Source organism: Trachemys scripta, chromosome 9 (assembly GCF_013100865.1).
Source record: "Trachemys scripta elegans isolate TJP31775 chromosome 9, CAS_Tse_1.0, whole genome shotgun sequence".
Lineage (NCBI taxonomy): Eukaryota > Metazoa > Chordata > Testudines > Emydidae > Trachemys > Trachemys scripta.
Genome location: NC_048306.1, coordinates 29158665 through 29181452, shown reverse-complemented (window position 1 = coordinate 29181452; position 22788 = coordinate 29158665). Strand labels below are relative to the sequence as shown.

At 43.1% G+C, this 22788-nt stretch overlaps 1 protein-coding gene and 1 pseudogene across 2 annotated transcripts in view; one reads left to right on the top strand and one right to left on the bottom strand.

Moving 5' to 3' along the window:
- Positions 1 to 13510, bottom strand: part of ZNF711 (zinc finger protein 711) — a 38429-nt gene extending 24919 nt beyond the window's left edge. For both annotated transcript variants that reach the window (XM_034781143.1, XM_034781144.1), the window contains exon 1: positions 13286 to 13510. The gene's annotated coding sequence lies outside the window, so the exon portion shown is untranslated. The remainder of the gene's footprint in view (positions 1 to 13285) is intronic.
- Positions 13511 to 16560: 3050 nt separating this feature from the next.
- Positions 16561 to 17694, top strand: LOC117882925 (annotated as a pseudogene).
- Positions 17695 to 22788: the final 5094 nt, after the last annotated feature.

The following is a 22788-nucleotide window of genomic DNA, read 5'->3' as shown; positions in this document are numbered from 1 at the left end:
ATCTCTTTGTTCTTACACCTTTAACTGTTCTTTGAAATCCATTTCGGCCCTTCTATTTTCCCATCTATTGCCTGCTGTAGTTTGTGTTCCTGTCTATTGGTTTCACTAAGGTCAGATTTCCAAATTTTGAAGGATTGTGTTTGGCTTAAATAGGCTCTCAAATTGTTTCATGTAGCTATATTGCAGGGGTGGCCAAACTTACTGACCCTCCGAGCTGCTATGACAATCTTCAGAAGTTTGAGAGCCAGGCCATGACTGCAGCCTTGTGGGAAGTGCCTGATGGGACTGGGGGCTTCAGCCTTATGGGAGGCACCTGCCAGGGTTCGGGACTTCTGGATCTCAAAAAAATATTACCCAATCTTAAATTTGAACATTATTTGGAAAACAAATTTAATTGTTTAAGTTCAAAAAGATGATAGCAACTACAAGCACCTGATGCCATTGATTCAACTCAGAGGTATTTCACTTATCCACCATGTACAGTGGATTTTTATTCAGGTCAGGACAAAAAGCAATAACCATAAGCTGCCTGTATTCACTTCCAAGGCCCTTCAGGATCAATCCCCACGCTCGCTCTCTCTCATTCACTATCAATGCACACTTCTAATCTACCCATGATGCCAGCATCCATTTCTCCTTATAACATTTTCAAACAACCCCCTTGTGCTTTCTCCATTGCTGCCATATACTTGAGAGATGTTCAACATCAGCATCCACAAAGCTACCTCATTATTCACCTTCAAGTCCCTTCTCAAATCGCCTTTGCTGTGAAGCCTACAAAAAGCTTGAGAATGGTTTTAGTGTGTTGAGACCACAGCCTATCAGTGCTGACTCCTTCTACTCTCTGTCTGTCTGTATCCATCTGTTGATTTAGACTGTACACTACTTGGGGCAGGGATGGTCTTTTTGTTCTGTCTCTACAGCACCTAGTACAACAAGGTCCTAATCCATGACTAGGGCTCCTAGATACTATAGTAATACAAATAATAAATAATTTGGCTAGCACCCATTTGGAACATATTGCAGAAACTGAGCAGATGTAGTCCAAGTTAGGAACATTTTAACAACTTCAAGACGGGGCCTCTGTGGGCATGGATATCTGAAATCTTATGACTGAAGTCTCTCTTACTTTTTGAGGACAGGATCTCATTTGAAGCTTTGCAAAAATCAGAAGTGCTACGTTGTCATTCCTGAAATTTGTTCTTGGGCCAATGACAATAATGATCCTGCTTAGTAATTTGATTCCACAGCATTTTGTGTGCACCACAACCTCAGTATTAGATTAGGTACTTTTTTGCCCACAATGCCTCCTGGATCCAGATACTAAGGGGAAAGGCAATTGGGCAGTAGACTTCTAGCATACTCCTCTAGTACCATACTGGAAAACTTCCTCCAGAACTGCAGTATCATGGGTAGGACAACTGTTGTAGTGAGGGGCCCCAATACTACCTCTCTGGCCGCAGAAACTACCTTCACAATCCTGTGATATCCATATACTCCACCCTTTCTGAACTTTTGCTGATGGAAGTGTTTGGCTGTAAAGGACTTTGATGGAGAGGCAGGAGGCTTCAGAAGCCCAGTGAGTTCACTACTGTCCATTATGAGTGTTTGTTTTAAAGGTAATCATCTAACTGGAGGATAGGTGGTAACTCCTGGTCCTTGAGAAGGGTTATCACCTAATTACAAAGTTCAGTAACAGCTGAGTTATAAATATACAAATAATCACAGGCAAAAATCTTACAAACCACCATAATCAGAAGCTATCAAGTTGTGCAGTACTAAAGAGAGGTTACTTACCAATAACTTGGGATATGTTTACACTGCCCATGTTACAGCGCAGCCGCGGCAGTGCTGTGACGCGGGCAGTGTAGTCCCATTTTATCACGGGGCGGGGGGGCTCTCCTGGCGACAAAAAATCACCACCCCGAATGAGGGTGGTAGCTTTATCGCCGATAAAGTGCTGTCTATACTGGCGCTTTTCAGTACTAAAGCTTTGGTCGCTTAGGGGGGGTGTTTTTTAGTACCCCTGAACGACTAAAGTTTTAGCGCTGAAAGTGGCTGTCTAGACACAGCCTTGTTCTTTGCGAGTGCTGACCTGCATATTCCCACATGTTGGACTGACCCCTTCTGGTGTTGAGCTGCTAAATCTTCTGGAGAACAGTGCCTGTTGAGGCCACTCAACCCGCCTTCTCGCCTTCCCTTGCAGAGGATTTTAATAGTATAAAAGGGGCAGGGGCTCAAACCGCCCTTCAGTTTTTCCCTAATTTCAGAATTCTTGATCGGAGACTCCAAAGAGGTTCAGAAGATGGGTGAGGAGTGTGAATATGTAGCAGCAACACACTTGAAGAACAGATACGAGTAAGTAATTTCTCTTTTTTTCTTCTAGTGGCCCCAAGTACATTACTACTTGTGAGAGACTAGAGCAGTACAACTGTTAGGAAAGTTGGCTGAGGAGGTCTAGATGAACAAGGACTGTAAAAACTACAAAAGCAAGGAGGAGTTCTAAATGGAAAATTAAGAGAGACTTAGAAGGAAGTGCAATTTCACTCCCCCAAGGACAATTTTTTTGCTTTAAGCAACAGCTTTACAAATTCCATGGAAGAGACAGGGATGCTACATTTGGATTAGTTTTTGATAGTTCCAAATGACTGAAGACCAGATGAGTCATAACAAGGATGTAGGAGAGACTTGTGGAAACACAAACATAATAAAGGCCTGATAAAATGGAAACAGAGATGACTTGAGATTGAACGTGGGGAGTAGGACACTGACCAAATCACATTTCCCATATGGGCTACCGTTTATAGAGAGAATTAGTTATTTGGCCTGTATCTCACTAAAATATCTATGGTTAAGATGAATGCCCTATTAGCAGATGATACGCTGCAAATAGCAGACCAGAGGTCCCAAGGGTTTTGTGATACAAGACTTGACCCCAAAGGAAAAGAGATACATGGACCCGAGGAAAACCCCAGGGCAGCTAAACGAATATAGTCACACTGTGCATATATTCACAGCACAACCAAGTGTATTGCTAAGAAAAAATTCAGTTTATTTGAGTGCAGCCATCAAGCTATTGGCACATGGAGCAACCCATCCATAAACTAGGTTATCGTAAGGCAAATGAAGACTGCTGACAGAGCTTGTGAGGGTGGAAGCTGAAATCACAACCCATTCAGCCTGGTGAAATTCAAAATGCAGTTTTTAATGTTCAAGTTGTAACAGATAGCAACATTAAAGAAAGAAGTTTGTTAGTAAACTGGAAAGCGATGCTAGCATGAGACCTAAGTAGTTTGAAGATAAAATTGCAAAGACCTGGTTACAGCTATTGTCAATATCTTGACTCCATTCCAACTGCACTTCAGAGAGAGATCTCCTGCGCCAACAAAAGAAGGGAACACACAGGAATTCCCCATTCCAGTTCAAGATAGGGCAGTCTGCCAATGACACTGGGTCCTGTTTTGCTTCAGGATCACACTGGACATAAGGAGTGTTCTCTAATAAACAGTCCTAGTTGGGACTTTCTTCCTTGCTTAACACATAAGGCCAGACTAAGACCTAAAAAAGACATTTGTGCTGTTGTACAAAACCTCGAACCTGCTTGGAAACTTTCTCTGGCACATAAGTCTTTGGCCTTGATTAAAGTTTTTCAGGTTACACAAATGGCTCTCACCCCTAGAGCCCTGATGGGGAGAATTCATTTCCCACAGAATCCACAAACCTTGGAAAGTCTGGAAAACAAGGTGAACATTATAGTCCACTTTTGGAAATATTATGATAGTAAGAAAATGAGATGGAAATTCTCTGATGGGCACTTGCTACTTTGCCATTCTGCATCTTGTATGAGCGGAGACATAAGTGGTGTAAGAAGTGTCAAGAAAGAGTAGTATCTTTGTAATTAGTCTTATGGAGGCCACAAACAGTGTGGATAGTTATCATCCAGTTATGCTATTAAGGAACTTGATCAGGAGTCTATTTTTTTTTTTTTACTTTAAAATGTATGCAACTGGTCTAGATTTTGTCCTATAAAAAGAGGTAATATAAAAACTGATGTCAAATAGTTTGACAAGTGGCTTACTCTAAGTTAACAGCGCTGGATCTTTGGCCTCAAACTGTAACAGAAATGTAGGACTGGAAAGGGCCTCGACAGGTCGTCTAGTCCAGTCCCCTGCACTGAATTAGGACTAAGTATTATCTAGACCATCCCTAACTGGTGTTTGTCTAACCTGTTCTTAAAAACCTCCAATAACTGCGATTCCACAACCTCCCTAGGTTATTTGTCCCAATTCTTAACTACCATTACAGTTAGGAAGTTTTTCCTAAAGTCCAACCTAAATCACCCTTGCTGCAATTTAAGCCCATTACTTCTTGTCCTGTCTTCAGTGTTTAAGGAGAACAATTTACCATCTTCCTCTTTATAACAACCTTTTACATATTTGAAAACTATCATCATGTCCCCCTTCAGTCTTCTCTTCTCCAGACTAAACAAACCCAGTTTTTCCAATCTTTTCTCATGTATCATGTTTACTAGACCTTTAATCATTTTTGTTGCTCTTCTCTGGACTTTCTCCAATTTGTCCATATCTTTCCCAAAGTGTGGTGGCCAGAACTGGACACAGAACTCCAACTGAGGCCTTATCAGTGCTAAGTACCATAGAAGAATTATTTCTTGTGTTTTGTTTACAATACTCCTGCCAATATATCCCAGAATGACGTTTGCTTTATTTGCAACAGTATGACTCTGCTGACCCATATTTAGGTTTGTGAACCACTATAAACCCCAGATCTTTTTCTGCAGTACTCCTTCCCAGGCAGAACCCATGCTAGGCATAAGCAAATTAAGCAATTGCTTAGGGCTCTAAGCAGCTCAAGGGGGTCCCCTATTTGCTTTTTATGTGTTGTGTCTGGGAGTGAGGGGGGCGGGAATATTCCTGTTTAGGACACCTAATGGGCTAGTACCACCTCTGTTTCCAGGCAGTCATTTCCCATTTTATATTTGTGCAACTGATTCTTCCTTCTTAAGTGTAGTACTTTGCCTGTCCTTACTGAATTTCATCATATTTATTTCAGATTATTTATCCAGTTTGTCAAGAGCATTTTGAATTCTAATCCTGTCCTCCAAAACGCAACCCCCTCCCAGCTTGGTATCATCTGAAAACTTTATAAGTGTACTCTCTATGGCATTATCCAAATTATTTATGAAGATATTAAACAGAATTGGATCCAGGACATATCCCCGCAGGACACTTGATATGTCCTTCCAGTTTGATTGTGAACCATTAATAACTACTCTCTGAGTTTACCAGAGCAGCTTTTCCAACCAGTTTTGCACCCACCTCACAGTAGATTAATTTAGGCTATTTTTCTCTAGTTTGTTTATGAGGTGGTCATGTGAGATAGTATCAAAAGCCTTACTAAAATTTGAGTTACATCACATCTACAGCTTCCCCCATTCACAAGGCTTGTTACCCTGCCAAAGAAGGATATTAGGTTGGTTTGACATAATTTGTTCTTGATAAATCCATGATGACTGACACTTATCACCTTATTATCTTCTATGTGTTTACAAATTGATGGATTTACTTGCTCCATTATCTTTCCGGGTATCAAAGGTAAACTGACTGGTCTATAATTCCCTGGATCGTCCTTCTTCCTCTTTTTATAGGCAGGTACTATATTTGCCCTTTTGCAGTCCTCTAGGATCTCCTTTATCCTCCATAAGTTCTCAAACATAATTGCTAATGGCTTAGAGATTTCTTCATCCATTCCTTAAGTATTCTAGGATGTATTTCATCACCCCGTGTTGACTTACATTGATCCAAGCATCTTATTGCCACTTGTGTTAGGTACAGAACCACTTAAATTGATGGTTCATCAAGGATATTGGACCTTTGGGCTGCTTATTCTTTGCACTGAACCATTTCAAGCAAATGGCTCAGAGTCAATTGTGCTGGATGCTCAGCACCAGACTTTGTTGATACAGATTAAACCAGATTAATCACTTAGATTGGTACTGGAATACTTCAAGCAAGTGGTTCACTAGTCAATGGTGTAGACACCTGGGTATTGGACTCACATGACTCAGACTATTGTGGAAACACTAATGGTGTAGTGGGCACTGAACCTCTTCATTAAGCAGTTCACTACAGACCACAGTACCCTGATCTATCAAAGAAAATTGACTTTGATAGATCAGGGGACCGTAATGCAATTTAGAGTGGGCATTAAGCCGCTTCCGGTTCACTAGAGTTGACTGTGCTGGAACCTTGGCACCAGATTAGGTTGACTTAGAGGGATCCAGGGACTCAGTCCTGTGTCAACAATGCCAGGTCCTCAGCACTAAATTGGGTTAACATGGAAGAATCCAGGGACCTTGGTGTCAGATTAAGTAAACCCAGAAAGATCCAGGGGCAGCACTGCTGTGTCCACTGTGGTAGACCCTTGGCACTGAGCTCAATAAACCAGTTAAAACTGGGGAACTACATGCAGCCCAATCTGGGCACTGAGTAACGTAGGCTAGCAGATCTCCAAAGTCAATTCTGGACTTACATTTGCCAGACTTATTTGGCCAGATGTGAGGAGACTCCCCTTCAACTGATAAGACAGCTCTGCTGCTCAAAGCAGGTCCAGATACCTGTGACAGATGGTACCATGTATTTTCTGTTCTTTTAAATACAGAAATCTGTACTAACTGGCAAACTAACCAAACCAAAAATAGTATGAAAGAGCCAAAGAAAAAGAATCTGTCAAAAAGTCTTGAGGACACCACATGCAATCCGAGTTTACTGCACCTTCAGCCCATAGTGGTGAAGAGCGAGGGAGGATTAAGTGGCTCCATAGAGGGTGTTTACCAGAAGGTTCTGCAGCTCAACCCCAGGAGGCACCAATCCCACACGTGGGAATATGCAGAGGCCAATTGAATATAACCATATCACCTGAACAATGTCACCCATATCCTCTCTCTCTCTTATCACTCCTACCATTTGTTCAATGCAACTTGTTGCATGTGGTCTTAAATTTAGATTATAAAGTCTCTGGCACACAGACATTCTTGTATTCTGTTTGTACAACTTCTAGCACCACAGGGTACCAATCCCAATTGGGAACATTAGGTGTATAATAGAAATAATATTTTGATAGGCCCACAATCAGTGCTTGAATCATTGGGAAATTTTAGGAGTGCCCTTAATGAAAGATGGGAACTATTTTTAGAAGAAAGGCTCAAGTTCCTGTAGCAAAGGATAATGGCCCTTGAGAATTTCCTACGATCCTACCCTGGATTTCTTGCTCATTAGAGCGGATGCCATCATTTTTTATTTAAATTGTGGAACATAAAACATCTACAATCTCAGCAGAAGCTACCAAAAAAAAATATTTAATAATAATAATAATAAAAAAAGCTATCCTCAAGTTACAACCTACCCATATCCTCCCAAAAGCAACAGTCAACTCCCCCAGGATTAAAGGCTTCCCCCCAAATATATTCAGAAAAGGGGTGAGTCTCTCCTTACGTCAAAGAGGGATATTTTTATCATGCCCAAAGCTTGCTAAATTTTCTTTATGTAGGAAAAACAAGGTCCCTGACTGAAGAGCTTCCCATCTAAATAGACAGAGACACAGATGAAGGCTCAGGGAGAGGGATACAGCCAAGGGAATGAGCATGGACACTTGTCCCCAGCTTGTTTAACTCCACTTTCAATTAACGTGTTTTTGTTTTTTATATTTACAAATAGTAAAGTTCTGTGCCAATATTGACAAAATAGCAAAAAGTTGTGTGCCAATATTAACATTGGAACTGATGCTCCCTCTCAGCTATACCTTTTGGGCTGTATTGTGTTTTGGGGAAGGGGGTATAACACTTCCCTATTTGCTTTTATTTACTTTTGTATTCACATCACATACCTTCCCCCAGCCTAGAAAAAGATGTGCGTATTTGTGAATGCGTGCATTGCAGAGGATCCCTCCTACACACTCCACTGCCTAGAAAGGAAAAGGAAGGAAGGTATTTCTAGAAGTCTCCCACCACTTCTCTGACCAGAAGTGAGGGGGAATATTCCAGGGGTCTCCCCATACATCCCCCCTTCCAAGACCAGAGATGAGGGGGGATATTCACGGGGCTCAACATACTTCCCATCAATACCCATCCCCGGCCTCCGGAGAGCTCATGGTGGAGAATTTCCATAGCTTCCCCAAATGGCCACCTCAGTGAAAAGGGACCTTCGCATAGGGAACATACTCACTGACCCCATTTTGGAATCCCCTCCATCCCACAGGCAGCAGGCCATGCCTCCCATCCCATTCCCTGTGCGGGGGGAGGGGGAGGGAAAGGAGGGAGAGAGAACTATATTGCCTGGACCTCAGGAATCAGGGGTTGAATCCCCTTGCTTCAGCTTCAATCCTTCCCACGCTCACCCCTTACCAATCACAGATGACAGGAAAGAACACCCTGCAGCAATGGTGCCAATTCAGATTTGCCCTCTCTCTTACCCACACACTGCATGAGCCAGTGCCACCAGAAATTGAGCTCTTGGCAGACTCACCTGCAGTCCACCATACAGAAACAGACTCCTGTGCGCCAGGCTGCAATACCATTTGGCCTGGCCACCTCTTCATCTAGCAGGAGGGGCAGCTGGGCCAAATTTGAGTGATACTGTGACCTCATGTGCTCAATCTCAACACCACTGACAAAAACTTGGCCAGGCCACCCCTCCATCTGTTCAGAGGAGCAGATGGGTCAAATTTCAGTGGCACTGCAACTGGAGTGATGTTTCAGACCACTCTGAACCACTTTTAAACTGAATCAGTACAGCTGCTTCCAGCCACACATTCCTTCCCACTGAACTCTGAGCAAACGCAAAAGCCTTGGGTGTGTGTGTGGGGGACGATTCAATGTCCCCAGCCTCCCCGCATTGGCAGCACTGCCTTGCAGCCAGTCAGTGGCCTTGCTAGAAAATGACAGAGCATTGTTGCCAAAGCATAGTTTTCTGAAGTGCGGCACGGTAGTTCTATCCTGGATTTCAAGTGTCAGGGTGCTTCTTCAGCAACACCCAGGTGAGAAACAAGGGGGCCAGACACAGCAACCTGATGCCTTATAATTAAACACAACTAAGGCAACCCCTAAAATTAGTAAGGAGGCCTGGCCCCCACAACTCCCCAACCCAGATTCCTAGCACCACCGACAATACTATCAAAAATAATAAGTCACAGAGTCTCAATGGAAAAATAAAAATATTTAAGCATCCAATCCTGCAATCAATTCACACTACAACTTCTCCTGACTTCAGTGGTAATTCTCAATGTTGTAACTGCAAGATTAGGTCCTTTAGTTATTCTCTAAAAAAAACAGATATAGACTCTTACATCTTCCAATTTTTGACTGAAAAAAATTATTCTCAAAGTAAGCTAAAGTCATACAAACTATTTTTATGACAGATGCTACTGTATATACTTGCTATAACTAAATCAGATTTAATTCTAGACTATAAATGGCAATTGGCATTTGCCAATGGAATGGCAATGACAATTAATATAATATCCTGGCAATTTCCTGACCATACTTTTCCATCCCACCACTCCACCTCCTGAAAAGTTTTAGATGAAAAAATCACCAAATACCTTAAATTACAGCTGACTAGATTATAGGCAAGGTGCTTAAAAACAAACACACACACACAAAAACTTCCCAAGTACAAATACTGCCTAGAACTAAGTTAACTAATGAAATGAAGACAAATCAGAAGAAAGTCAAAGCTAGACAGACTAATTTCCAATCCTGTTAACAGTTGAGAAAGATTAGGAAGAGTAAGATTGAGATTCCAACGAAACAGAATGCTGAGCTTCCTCAATTTCCGCTATAGTCAAAGATAACACTCAGGCCTTAAGTACGTTGGTATTTTGCCAGTTTGTGTCCAGCCAACAATGTGGCTGCACTAGTGTAAACCACAACTGTATACAAGCTGTGATTTGCACAAATGTGCACTGTGAAAGAGCTTAAGCTGGTACAAATTAGTTTTCCTTATCTTCTCTTGGGGCTTTCATTGGCACAACTACACTGGAGGCTGGCCATCAACTGTTGAAACTGGAGCAATTTCCAAAGCAGACTGTCTATACCAGGGGCTGGCAACCTTTCAGAAGTGGTGTGCTAAATCTTCATTTATTCACTCTAATTTACGGTTTCGTGTGCCACTAATACATTTTAACATTTTTAGAAGGTCTCTTTCTATAAGTCTATAATATATAACTAAACTATACCTCTACCCCGACAGAACGCTGTCCTCGGGAGCCAAAAAAATCTTACCGCTTTATAGGTGAAACCGTGTTATAGCGAACTTGCTTTGATCCGCCGGAGTGCACAACCCCGTGCCTCCCCCTGGAGTGCTGCTTTACCGCGTTAAATCCAAATTAGCGTTATATCGGGTGGCGTTATATCGGGGTAGAGCTGTATTGTTGTATGTAAAGTAAGTAAGGTTTTTTTAAATGTTTAAGAAGCTTAATTTAAAATTAAATTAAAATGCAGAGCCCCCTGGACCGGTGGCCAGGACCCGGGCAGTGTGAGTGCCACTGAAAATCAGCTCATGTGCTGCCTTCAGCACACGTGCCATAGGTTGCCTACCCCTGGTCTATACCAAAAATGTTAAAGTGGTGCAGCTGAACTGCTGTAGCACTTCAGTGTAAAGCAGTGGTTCTCAACCTGTGGGCCGCATGTGGCCCAATTAGCACACAGCTGTAGCCCAGCTCAGCTGTGTGCTAAAGGCCAGGCTCCAGGTCACGGGCAATAAACAAAAATTCATGGCCTGTAACCTGTCCCTGACTTTTACTATATATATATAGTATGTATATATACACACACACACACACACACACACCCCTGACTAAAACTTAGCAGCTCCTGAGGCCCTGGACGCTGTCGCTCTGGGGGCGGGCCCAGGACACCACTGCTATGAGGGCTAGCCCCTGCACTGGCCACGAGGGCTGACTGCCCCCTGCCACCCCTGCTCCAAAGCCTTGGAGACAGTTGCTCGGGTGCTCCCCGGGGCCAGCTGCCCAAGGAGTGGCTGGTGTGGCTGCCCCCGGGACAGCTCCAGCTGCATCCAGTGCGGCTGACCGTGGGGCACCCGACCAGCTGGCCCTGGGACTAGCTGCTCTGGGATCAGCCACACCAACCACTGCAGCTGCAAAAGTCACAGAGATCACGGAACCGTAACTTCCACGACTTCCGTTTCATAAGCACAGCTTTAATTGTGACCCCTCAGGGGGTTGCAAGGTTATTACGTGGGGGGTTGCGAGCTGTCAGCCTCTATTCTCAAACCCCACTTTGCCTCCAGCATTTATAATAATATTAAATATAAAAAATGTGTTTTTATTTTTATATGGGAGGGGGGTCGCACTGATAAGCTTGCTGTGTGAAAGGGGTCACCAATATAAAAGTTTAAGAACCACTGCTCTAACACATTCCAAACTCATTCTCTTTTTTCCTTGTGTGTATTGTAGACATCTACAACATGGCAACATATTAATCAAATGTAAATGTAACGAGAACTAACTTGTCTAGACAAAAAGCCTGCAAAGGAAACTTTAAACTAGAAAACAGAATCATAGAATATCAGGGTTAGAAGGGACCTCAGGAGGTCATCTAGTCCGTACCCCTTGCTCAAAGCAGGACCAATCCCCAAACAGATTTTTGCCCCAGATCCCTAAATGGCCCCCTCAGAGATTTAACTCACAACCCTGGGTTTAACAGGCCAATGCTCAAATCACTGATCTATTCCTCCCCCAAACAATGCATAGCTTAACATAAACCCTACCCAGCAATTTGGGTGCAGTATAAAAATTAGTATGTATATTGGAACATATTACATATAAGACTATCAGCCTGCAAAATAGTCATGAAAGTTTACCAGTTAGGTATGAAATCTATTTCCCTCACCTTCATTTACCATAACAAAATTAAAAAAAATATATATATTGCCCATCCAAATAAAAAAATTGCCCACCTGGGCAAGAAGTACTAAAAATTAATTTTTAGGTCTACATATAGTTCCTGAATATTTTAAATACATATGACAACTAAAGAAATAATAAAACTTCAGACCATGACAGAGCACAGTATAAACAAGAAGGCTGTATGCATATGCACAAAAGAAGACAGGCATGTTCATGAGACAATCCACAATTACAAATGGGACTGAATGTGAGAGTACCAGAAGGACATATAAATGCACACATGGAAATAACTGAAAGGAGTGTGCATGCTAAACACTGTCAGGGCATGTGCCAAAGCACCAGAAAGACAGAGGTGTGTGCGCTAACTACTGGCAGGACCTGCTCATAAACACCACAAAGACAAGTCATCAGTGTGTGGTCAGAGCACCGGCAAGGGTGTGTGATGGGTACTAGCAATGGTGCATACATGTGCATCCCAGACAGCAATGTGCGCGCTGAACAGCGGCAGCACATGAAACGAACTGCGAGTGCACTGCAGCCACAGACGGGAGTGCGCGCGCAGAGGGCTGGCGCACACACTGCCGCAGTAATAGATGGACAGCGCAAAGGGGACCCGTGCACAGCTCTCGGCCCTGGATCCCGGCACGCCAGGAGCAAACAGCAGAAATTCAGAACGGGAACTGCAGCCCCAGCTCCCGAGCGTGCAGGCGCGGGACGCACTATCCGCGGGGCTGTACCAGGGCGCCAGCGCCCCCTGCCGTGTGCCTGTGGGGGGAGGGGTGCGAGAGCAAAGCCGTGAAGACAAAGGAGCTCGTGATGAGTCAGGGCTGCAGCTCGGCAGGCACCGCACCTCCACAGCCACACTCCCCCTTGCGCCGCAGGGGACGCGGTAGCGCTCCCCAGGCCCGTGCCGAGCCCCACACTCCCAGGCCATCAGGCCCACTCCTCCCCTGCGGCGCCGAGAGGCTCAGAGCCCAGGCAGCTGCGGCACCGGAGCCGTCGCCACTCAGCCCCCAGTCCAAGGTGCGGAGAGGATGGGCAGGCAGAGCCCAGCCCGGGGCGCGCGCGAGCGAAGCCTCTCCCGCCCCGGCCGCCGACATCTTGTTTTCCGCCATTTTATGGCCGCCCGAGAGGCCGCTCGGCCGCGGGATCCGGGCCCTGCGCCGGCCCAGCTGAGGAACAGCCGCCGGCGGGCGGAGCCCACACGCCTAGAGCAGGGAGGCGGCGGCCAAGCCCGGCGGCAGTAACGAAGCGCGCAGGCCTCGGGCGCGGCCTGCGCTGAGGCCTAGCCGCCTCCATTGTTCCCAGCCCCCGCCGGCCCAGCTCTAGCACCTCCGCTCACCTGTGCGGGTCCCTGCGCCGTGCCGCGGGGTCGGATCCGGCTGAGGGTCGGGCGGGCCGCAGGACTCCGCCGCCGCCGGGGCCTTGCATTCGGGGCCGCCAGGTCCGGGGCCTGCACCAATCACAGGCGCTGGGCTAGGAAACGGGGCGCGAGCGCGCGCGGCCTTCACCCCCTCCCCCCACCGGCTTCGCGACCAGCCCTGCCGCTGTTGACGCACGTCACTGGGAGCCGGAGTGTGCCCCAGTGATGTGAGCATGCGCAGGAACCGCAGCTGAAGTCGGTGCCCTTACTTTGCTCTCAAACGTGCCCCGAGAGCAAAGCGAGGGGGATGGAAGCCGCGGGGGAGAAAGGCTAGTTGGGGCGCAGGGGGGATGGGTCCGGCGGAGAGAGGCTAAATGGGAGAAGCCGAAAAAGGGGCGAGAGCGGGGGACAGTGAAAGGGCCAATGCAGAGCAGGCTTGCGATCGTGGGTGCATAGTGTGGCCCTGTGCTGCCCCCCACAGGGATGTGGCATTAAAGCTACAGCCATATACACACGCAGGGGTGTCAAAGATGCATTTTTATGGCCTGGAGGCTGCATGCACATGCTGCAGCATCTCAGCTTTTGTTAGGTAACTCAAGTTTCCAAATCTCTGTCATGTTTGCATTGATAAGCTTACAAATGGGAGTCCATCTGTGACTTCACTGATGTCTGCTTGACAGTGTAGACAACGTGAAATAGTGGCTCAGAGTCTGTGTGAACTTCCCTGATCCTTATTATTTTAACATAGTGTTAACTCTAACCCCCAGTAATGGCACTTCCTTGTCAACACAAAGTAGCCTTTTGCTGATCATTTTAGCAAATGGAACAAAAAATGTGATAGAAGCAAAGCACACATGTAAGTGCTGCAAAGAAGGAAATACAGATAAAAGCAGAAAGGTAAACTTAAAGAGAAAGGAGAATATGGAAGAGAAACAAAGGGCAAAATTAGTGATAGGCCTAAAGCGGAACATATTTTCTCACTGATACTGAATGAGACAAAAAGAACAGGAGTACTTGTGGCACCTTTGCGACTAACACATTTATTTGAGCATAAGCTTTCGTGGGCTAAAGCCCCCTGAATTAGACAATAAGGCACTGAACAAATAATTAAATTTTAATAATAGAAAGTGCCATATTCTCCCATTACCAGCAGTTCTGATTTGCATCCAGCTCGCGTAGACATATTCGCACTAACTCAATGAAAGCTAGCACGGGTATGAATAGTAGTGTAGCCTCTATAGTCCAGGCAGCAGTGGCACAGGGTAGATGCCCCATTACACACGCTCCCGAACCCTATCGGAACATACGCCACCTTGGTGACGCTGCTATTTTTATTCACACTAGCTCTCATCAAGCTAGTGCAAGTATGTGTATGCATGCTGGGAATCATCCTTAACTCATAGGGTAAACGTAGCCATAGTTCATGTACACATTCTTATTCCAATATAGGAGTGTGACGTTGTGCAGTCTATATGGTTTTATAAAAACTTGATAAGAAGTCAATATAATGTAACTGGGATAGTTTTAGAGAAAATACGGTAATAAGTGAATGTAACGTAACTGGGATATGCTTCATGCAAAAGGTCTCTTGTAAGGTATCATTACAAAGCTTATAATCTACTGAGTATGATCATCTGATTTGTATAAATGTACCACTCTTGTATCTAAAACTAGAAATATAAAATGTAACTCTGAGGGCCTATTGTAATTGTGTAAAGTGTGAACCATTAATGATGGTTTGGAATCTTGATGACTCCCATTGTCTGCAGATGGCCGTATTTACCTGCGAGTCTTCCTGTATATGTGTGTGCTGGCAAGTGAGTAATGAAGTCTTGCAGTGACATGTGATCATGTCACCTGAACTGGAATCCATCTTTAACCTGGTGCTTTTCCAGTGACGGGGTGGGGGGTGGAAACCCAGAGGGACAAAGGGTTCCCGCCTTATGCAAAAGATATATAAAGGAGGGAAGAGAACAGAGAGAGAGAGGAGCCATCATGAAGAATCCCCTAGCTACCACCTGAGCTGCAACAAGAGCTGTACCAGGGGAAAGAATTGTGCCCAGGCCTGGAAGGTGTCCAGTCTGAGAAAAAACTTACTGAAACATCTCTGAGGGTGAGATTATCTGTATTCAGTTTGATTAGACATAGATTTGCGCATTTTATTTTATTTTGCTTGGTGACTTACTTTGTTCTGTCTGTTACTACTTTGAACCACTTAAATCCTACTGTCTGTATTTAATAAAATCACTTTCTATTTAGTAATTCACTCAGAGTATGTATTAATACCTGGGGGAGCAAACAACTGTGCATATCTCTCTATCAGTGTTATAGAGGGCGAACAATTTATGAGTTTGCCCTGCATAAACTTTATGCAGGGTAAAACGGATTTATCTGGGTTTAGACCCCATTGGGAGTTGGGCATCTGAGTGCTAAAGACAAGCACGCTACTGTGAGCTGTTTTCGGGTAAACTTGCAGCTTTGGGACAAGTGATTCAGACCCTGGGTCTGTGTCTGGAGCCAGACAGGAGTGTCTGGCTCAGCAAGACAGGGTGCTGGAGTCCTGAGCTGGCAGGGAAAACAGAAGCAGGGGTAGTCTTTGCACATCGGGTGGCAGCTCCCAAGGGGGTTTCTGTGATCCAACCCGTCACAAGGAGTTCTTCTTTTCAGTTATGTCATTTAAGAAGGGTTTTAAACAAAATAAAAAAAACAGCCACTCATAACTATGCTGGTAAAACTATCCAGTGTAGATAAGTCTTTAGGATTAGTCCAGTGTTTCCCAAACTGTGTTCCACACGATGTGAAGAGGTGTTCCGTGAAAGAATCGTAATTAAAAAAAATGGGTCCTTAAAATTTTAAATTTGGCATATTTGAAGCATAGTTTACAACTTTTTGAATGACTGTAATTTAACATAAAACTCTTTTTCCAGTTATTGATAGATCTCGTATTGAATGTCATGGCGTAAAAAGAACGTGGCACGCAAGCATGTTGACGTTTACCCCTTTCGGGCACATTTCAGTTAGTGATGTCGAATCCCTTCCGCTCGAGGCTGTGCGAACTGCAGCGGTATGCACACACCATTCTCTTTACGCCATGGTGAATATAACATATTCACTCAACACGTTCAAACCTGTGGGTCTTTACTGTGTGTGCGATAAGCACAACTAAACTAGCTTTACTCAAAACAATATAAATATTTGTGACAAAATTTGAAAAAAATCAGTATTTCTAAATATTATTACTAAACCTAATCACCATGGATTTGTGGCTAAAATAAGGAACTTTGAAACAAAAAGCAAGTTCTTTTGGTACTCCAACTGTGGCCGAAATAAACGAGCAAAATATTGTGACACTTCAAAGTGAAGATGAACAATCGCAGTCTTTAGTTGCCGAAAAATCTGTTAGTACTAGTGAGTTATCCAAGGTGAAAGAATTTCCACCGAAGTATATCAAAAAACAAGAAGAAGCAGGTCCAAAACGAAGAAGACCAAAACGAAAGTATGATGAAAGTTATTTGTCTTTTGGTTTTACATGTGTTGGAAATAAAGATGTTCCTGATGTGCAGTGCGTCGTGTGCAACAAAATACTAGCAAACAGTTCATTGGCTCCTGCTAAACTTCAAGGGCATTTGGAAACCAAGCATGCTGAATACAAAGACAAAGATATAAGTTTTTTCAAGAGGCAGCGTGACTCACTTGGAAATTGTAAACTTTCGATGATTAAAATTACTAAAACAGACAACGAAAGTGCAACAGAGGCATCTTATCGAGTAAGTTACTGTATAGCGCTTGCCAGAGAAGCTCACACTATTGGAGAAACGCTTAACAAGCCTTGCGCGAAAGATACTGTAACATGCATGTTGAGCGAGCAGTCTGATAAAAAAATTGATGCTGTACAGTTGTCAAATAATACTGTTGCATGCCGTATTAAAGATCTTGCTGATGACATAGAAAAAGAGCTAGTTGCCGACTGAAAATTTGCCATGAGTATTCATTGAAGCTAGATGAGTCCACTGATGTTTCAGGACTTGCTGTGCTACTAGTATTTGTCCAATATAGATTTAATAATATTATTGAAGAGGACCTGCTCTTATGTGAATCTCTGCAAAGCAACACAACTGAAGAAGAAATATTCAACTGCATCAACTATTTTATCAGAAAGCATGAAATTAGTTGGGGAAAATGTATTGATGTATGTACTGATGGTGCTCAGGCAATGATCGGGAAGATGACGGGAGCTGTAATGCGAATCATAAGTGTGGCATCAGAAAGCACTGAGAGCTATTGTGTTCTACACAGACAAGCACTTGCAGTGAAAAACAACACACCTCTACCCCGATATAATGTGACCCGATATAACACGAATTTGGATATAACGTGGTAAAGCAGTGCTCCGGGGGGGAGGGAAGGGCTGCACACTCCGGTGCAGGGCCGGCTTTAGGCCAATTCCCCCAATTCCCCCGAATCAGGCCCCGTGCCTAAGAGGGCCCCGCGCCCAGTGGCAGGGCCGCTGGGGTGGGGGCAAGTGGCCGAGAATCCCTTCCCTGGCTAGAGGCTCCTTTTTAATTTTTACTCACCCGACAGCGCTCCGGGTCTTCGGCGGCACTTCAGCGACGGGTCCTTCACTCACTCTGGGTCTTTGGCAGCACTTCGGCGGCAGGTCCTTCAGTGCCACCGAAGACCTGGAGCGAGTGAAGACTAGGAGTGGCGCCCGGTGAGTACAAGCCCCACGTGTTTTTTACGTGTTTTTTTTTTTTTTCAGTCATCCCTGCCGGGGCCCCGTCAAAACTGTTCGAATCGGGCCCCGCACTTCCTAAAGCCGGCCCTGCTCCGGTGGATCAAAGCAAGTTTCACCTATAACGCAGTAAGATTTTTTGGCTCCCGAGGACAGCGTTATATCAAGGTAGAGGTGTACTAGCATATCTGAAAATTGTGCTCGATGAAGCAGTACAAATTATCAATTTTGTCAAATCTTGACAACTTCAATCCAGGTTATTTAAAATTTTGTGCAAGGAAATGGGAAGTCAGCACAAAGCGCTTCTTTTACATATGGAAGGGAGGTGGCTATCCAGAGGAAAAGTGCTTGTGAGGCTTTTTGAGCTTCGTAGTGAACTACTGGTATTCTTCACTTCAGATAATTCAGGATGAAAATTTAATGACTGTCTGACAAATTCCTCGTGGCTAATGAGACTTGCATATCTTGCAGATATTTTTGCAAAATTAAATGAAATTAATCTGTCGCTGCAAGGAAAGAATGTGACTATTTTTACTACAATGGATAAAATTTCGTCGTTAAAAAAGAAACTGCAATTCTGGGCATCTTCTGTAGAACTTCGACTGCTTCCCTACAGTACATGAATTTCTGACTGAAATAAATTCTACAGTCCATGAAGAAGTTTCCAGCACCATTTTACAGCACTTACATGACTTGCAGGCCTCTTTATTAGAATATTTTCCTACAACTACTGATGATAATGCTTGGGTTCAAAATCTGTTTGTAATTACAGCCAAACCAGTCAGCTTTACTGCACTCAATTATGAAAGCCTAATTGACTTAATTTCTGACTCTGATTTGAAATAAAAGTTTAAGGATCTTCCGCTGAATAATTTTTGGAGGAGCTGAATAGAAGAGTACCCTAATGTGGCTAAATCTGCAGTTCGAGTGCTCCTTCCTTTTGCTACAACTTACTTGCGTGAGACGGAATTTTCGTATTATACTACAACAAAAACCAAATATAGGAATAGACTTGATGCTGCGCCTGACATGAGGATTCAACTTTCCAGCATTATTCCTAATATTAAGCGAATTTGTGATAGAAAAACGCAGAAACACCAATCCCATTAAATCCAAATTTGTATTTCTGTTTATAAAAATAGATTTTCCTAGTAAAAATCTAATTTGTTTGGTGTTTGTGTATATATAAAAACAGTTTGTTTTTTAAGTAAAACACTTTTTTATTTTGACTCTTGCGCTTGAGTTTTGTACTACTTTATACACGCTTTCCAGTTAAAAATTGTTAGTTCAAATTATTTTAAATTTGTATTTTTGCTTTGTTTTATAAAATAAAATATATTTGAGCATAAATAACAATTTTTTATTTGAAAACCAAATGACTACAAAATAATATTGTAAGTGTTCCGTAATAGGCTAAAAAGTGTTCCGTGTCCGAAAAAGTTTGGGAAACGCTGGATTAGTCTATACACAGTTTTTTGCACTGATTTAACTAAAGTGGTTTAGAACCAATTCACTTAATTGGAACAACCCTTTTTGTGTGGACACTTTTAAATTGGTTTATACAACAGATTATATTGCAATATGGAATATTCAGAGGCTATTGTATCAATTTTATAAATGTTGTATGTATCATTATAGGCTAGGGCTTGTATTCTGGGTCCATGAGGGACTTACAAGTGTTTCCAGAAGGAACTAAAATCACTGAGAGCAGGGGATGGAGGGATTATCAATGTGAAGGAGTCTTAGCTCCTGGAGGAAATTGCATGTATTTATTTAACCTGATTCAAGAAATCTGAAGCCCAAAGAACTGAAAACTGTATAAAAGTGACTAGCCTGACATAGGAAGGGAGCTCACACTCACTCAAGAACTGACATGAAACTGACCAAGAGACATAGACCCTGTAGAAAGGTCCTTTGTGCCTATCAGGATCTCCATGTGGAAGATAAATTATTGCCTGGTAAGCTAAGGCCTGCATGTAAGTTCTATATAATTTTAAATAAATGTTTCCTCTGTAATGCTTTTATTCTGAACAAATAATACTTGCTTAATAAAGGCTGTCTGGTCACTGGTTAGCCCTGTCATTGTCACTGACAGAACAGACAGCAGATGCTGGACTAAGTCAGACGCAGTGACTGTGTCTGTTAGATCACACTGAAGTGTGGGAGGAAGTTGCACCCTAAATCCCCAGCCTAGAAAAAGAGAATCGAGGGACTCTGCCCTGAAAAAGGTGGTGAATAGAGGCAACAAAAGAGTCAGAGGTACCTTTATCTCAAAAACGGTGATAGTTCCAAAAAATGCCTTATGATGATTTAGTTTAATTTTATTTAAGGCAAAAGGGCTACATCTACTTAACTAAATTAGCTTCTTAAACCAATTTAGTTAAAATCAGTACACAAACTGTGTATAAACCAGCCTTGTGGTACAATGTTTATTTTTCAACCCAGGAAGGAATTATTAATGAATTATTAATGGGAAGGGGAGGGAAGAGGTGGTTTTTGTTTTTAATCATGGAAACATTTGTAATGGTTTTAAGATTTGTGAAAGCTTGTCTTTACAAAAAACTTATATTTTGGAACAAATGTAAGTTTTTAATATCTCTTTAATCTTTTACTACAAAACTACCATTTAATTTAATTTACAATTAAAAAAATAGTTACAGAATAAATGGGAACATTACTTACTATGTAGTTTTCCTTTTCTGAAGAGAATCTGGCAAGATTCTCACTTCTGGATTTTAGCTTCTTAGTGCAAATCTAGGAGAACTCTTCTAGTTCTGAAGTTGTTTTGACCCTGGAGGGTAGCAGTGGTGGGGTAGAGCTACTGACCATCATATACCCTACCTTACAAATGTTCCAGTCAGCTAGGCTGAAGACAAAGATCCCAGAAGGAAGGTCAATTCAAAGTGATCAACAAATGAGGTTTAAAAGAAAACACCTCAAAAATAGGTAAATCTCCAAATTCTGAAGATATTTGGGCAGGTGAGTGAGAGTCCTGCAAGAGGATATTTTCAGAGGAGCACAATTACAAAACGATTAATTATTTCTTTCTAAAATAATCCCATCTGTGCAGTATTTGCACTTCTGGAGAAGAAGTAGCTCAAGGGATGCCTCAAAAGCAAAATGAGCATAAAGCTGCAATGAACAGCAGCAACAAGGCTACTGCCAACAGTGTGACACAACATACAACATAAGACAACATTCAAGTTTGCTGAGTCAGACAGCAAACAGAGGAAAATGCCATGCAAAAATTGGCAAGAGGCACAGGAAAAAGCACTGAAAGGCATCAAAATACTAAAAACAGTTTCTGAAGCACCCCAAGAAAAAACAAGCCAGAGCGCCATGGGAAATGTGACAAAGTGCCCAAGGTAAACACCTCAACAACCAAGCAGGTCTAATTGCATGGCTGGGTACAGAGATAAAAGGACAGCTTGCTTGTTTCATTGAAATCTGTGGATGAACAGGAACAATAACCAATGAGAACTACTTACCTTCAGGAAGCTTTTTGACCAACCTAGTCAAGAAGGAACTGACAGTAATGTGTGGTGTGCAGCATTTATGGTTGGCAGGGATGTGGCATATAAAAGCCATTAGAGGTCCTAGATCGCGCCTCACCCTGCTACTTGAGGTGCAAAAGATCTAATGAATTATAGAATTTCACTTGGTTTCAAACTAAGAGGCAAAGATCAAGAGTGAGATTCTCAGTAAATTGGAATCTTTCCACAACTATTATTCAGTATTAAAAGGGACAGTCACAGTATTTGATGCAGTTTCTTCATATTTATTAATCTCTCTCTCACCCATGATGATCCTTGAGTATTTAAATTTCTCTGGAGTAGTACTTACACACAGGACTGATGTCCTGCAATTGTTGATCTGCCTAAGGATATTGGACAAGAGATGAAGTCTGATGAGGAAAACTTCATTCTGTGGAAAACTACATTCACCCTGTTATTAGTCTCACTACTGTGTCCCAGATACCTTCCATCATTGTTACTCCTAGCCCTTTTTCTTTCTCAACCTTGTGGATCATCATGTGCACTAGCGCCTCAGGATTTGTTCCTTTTTACCCTTCCTTTGGCAGGATTATCCAGTGTCTCCTCCTCCCACTTAGTCAGTCTCTTTCTCAACTGAGTGGTGGGGCTGAAAAAGCCTGACTGTCCCAACTGTTACCAACAGGTAGGTGGATCTGAGGCCAATAGCAGCTCATTGGTTGGAGGCATTTTGAGAGTTCATGAATTTAAGGAATAGCTTAAAGGCTGCTTGCAGGCTAATGGGCAGATCGCTCTACTGTTTAAAGATGTGATTTTCAACCTTTTTTCATTTTCAGACCCCTAAAAAATTTCAACTGGAGGTGTGGACCCCCTTTGGAAATCTTAGTCTGCGGACCCCCCCCGGGGTCCACAGACCATAGGTTGAAAGCCACTGGTTTAGAGGAATGAGAGGGAAAAAAGGGGCAAACAGATGTGAAACTCACCCACACAGGACCTGACTTTTTAGAGTCATGACAATTTGTGTTTCTGTTGCTGGTGAGGACTGCCAAATCGCCTTACTTTTTCAATTATTTTTTCCAAATATAACATATATACCAAAACCAAATTTCCTTGCCTTGTTTGTACACATCCAAGAATAATGTTGATAGCTCTGAAAGATGTCTATTTTTCTCTTATTTATAAGGGGAGTTGGGAGTGCAAGTGACTAACATCAGTATGTTTTAGTTATATATGGTGGCCAGCAAAGATTGGCCAGCAAA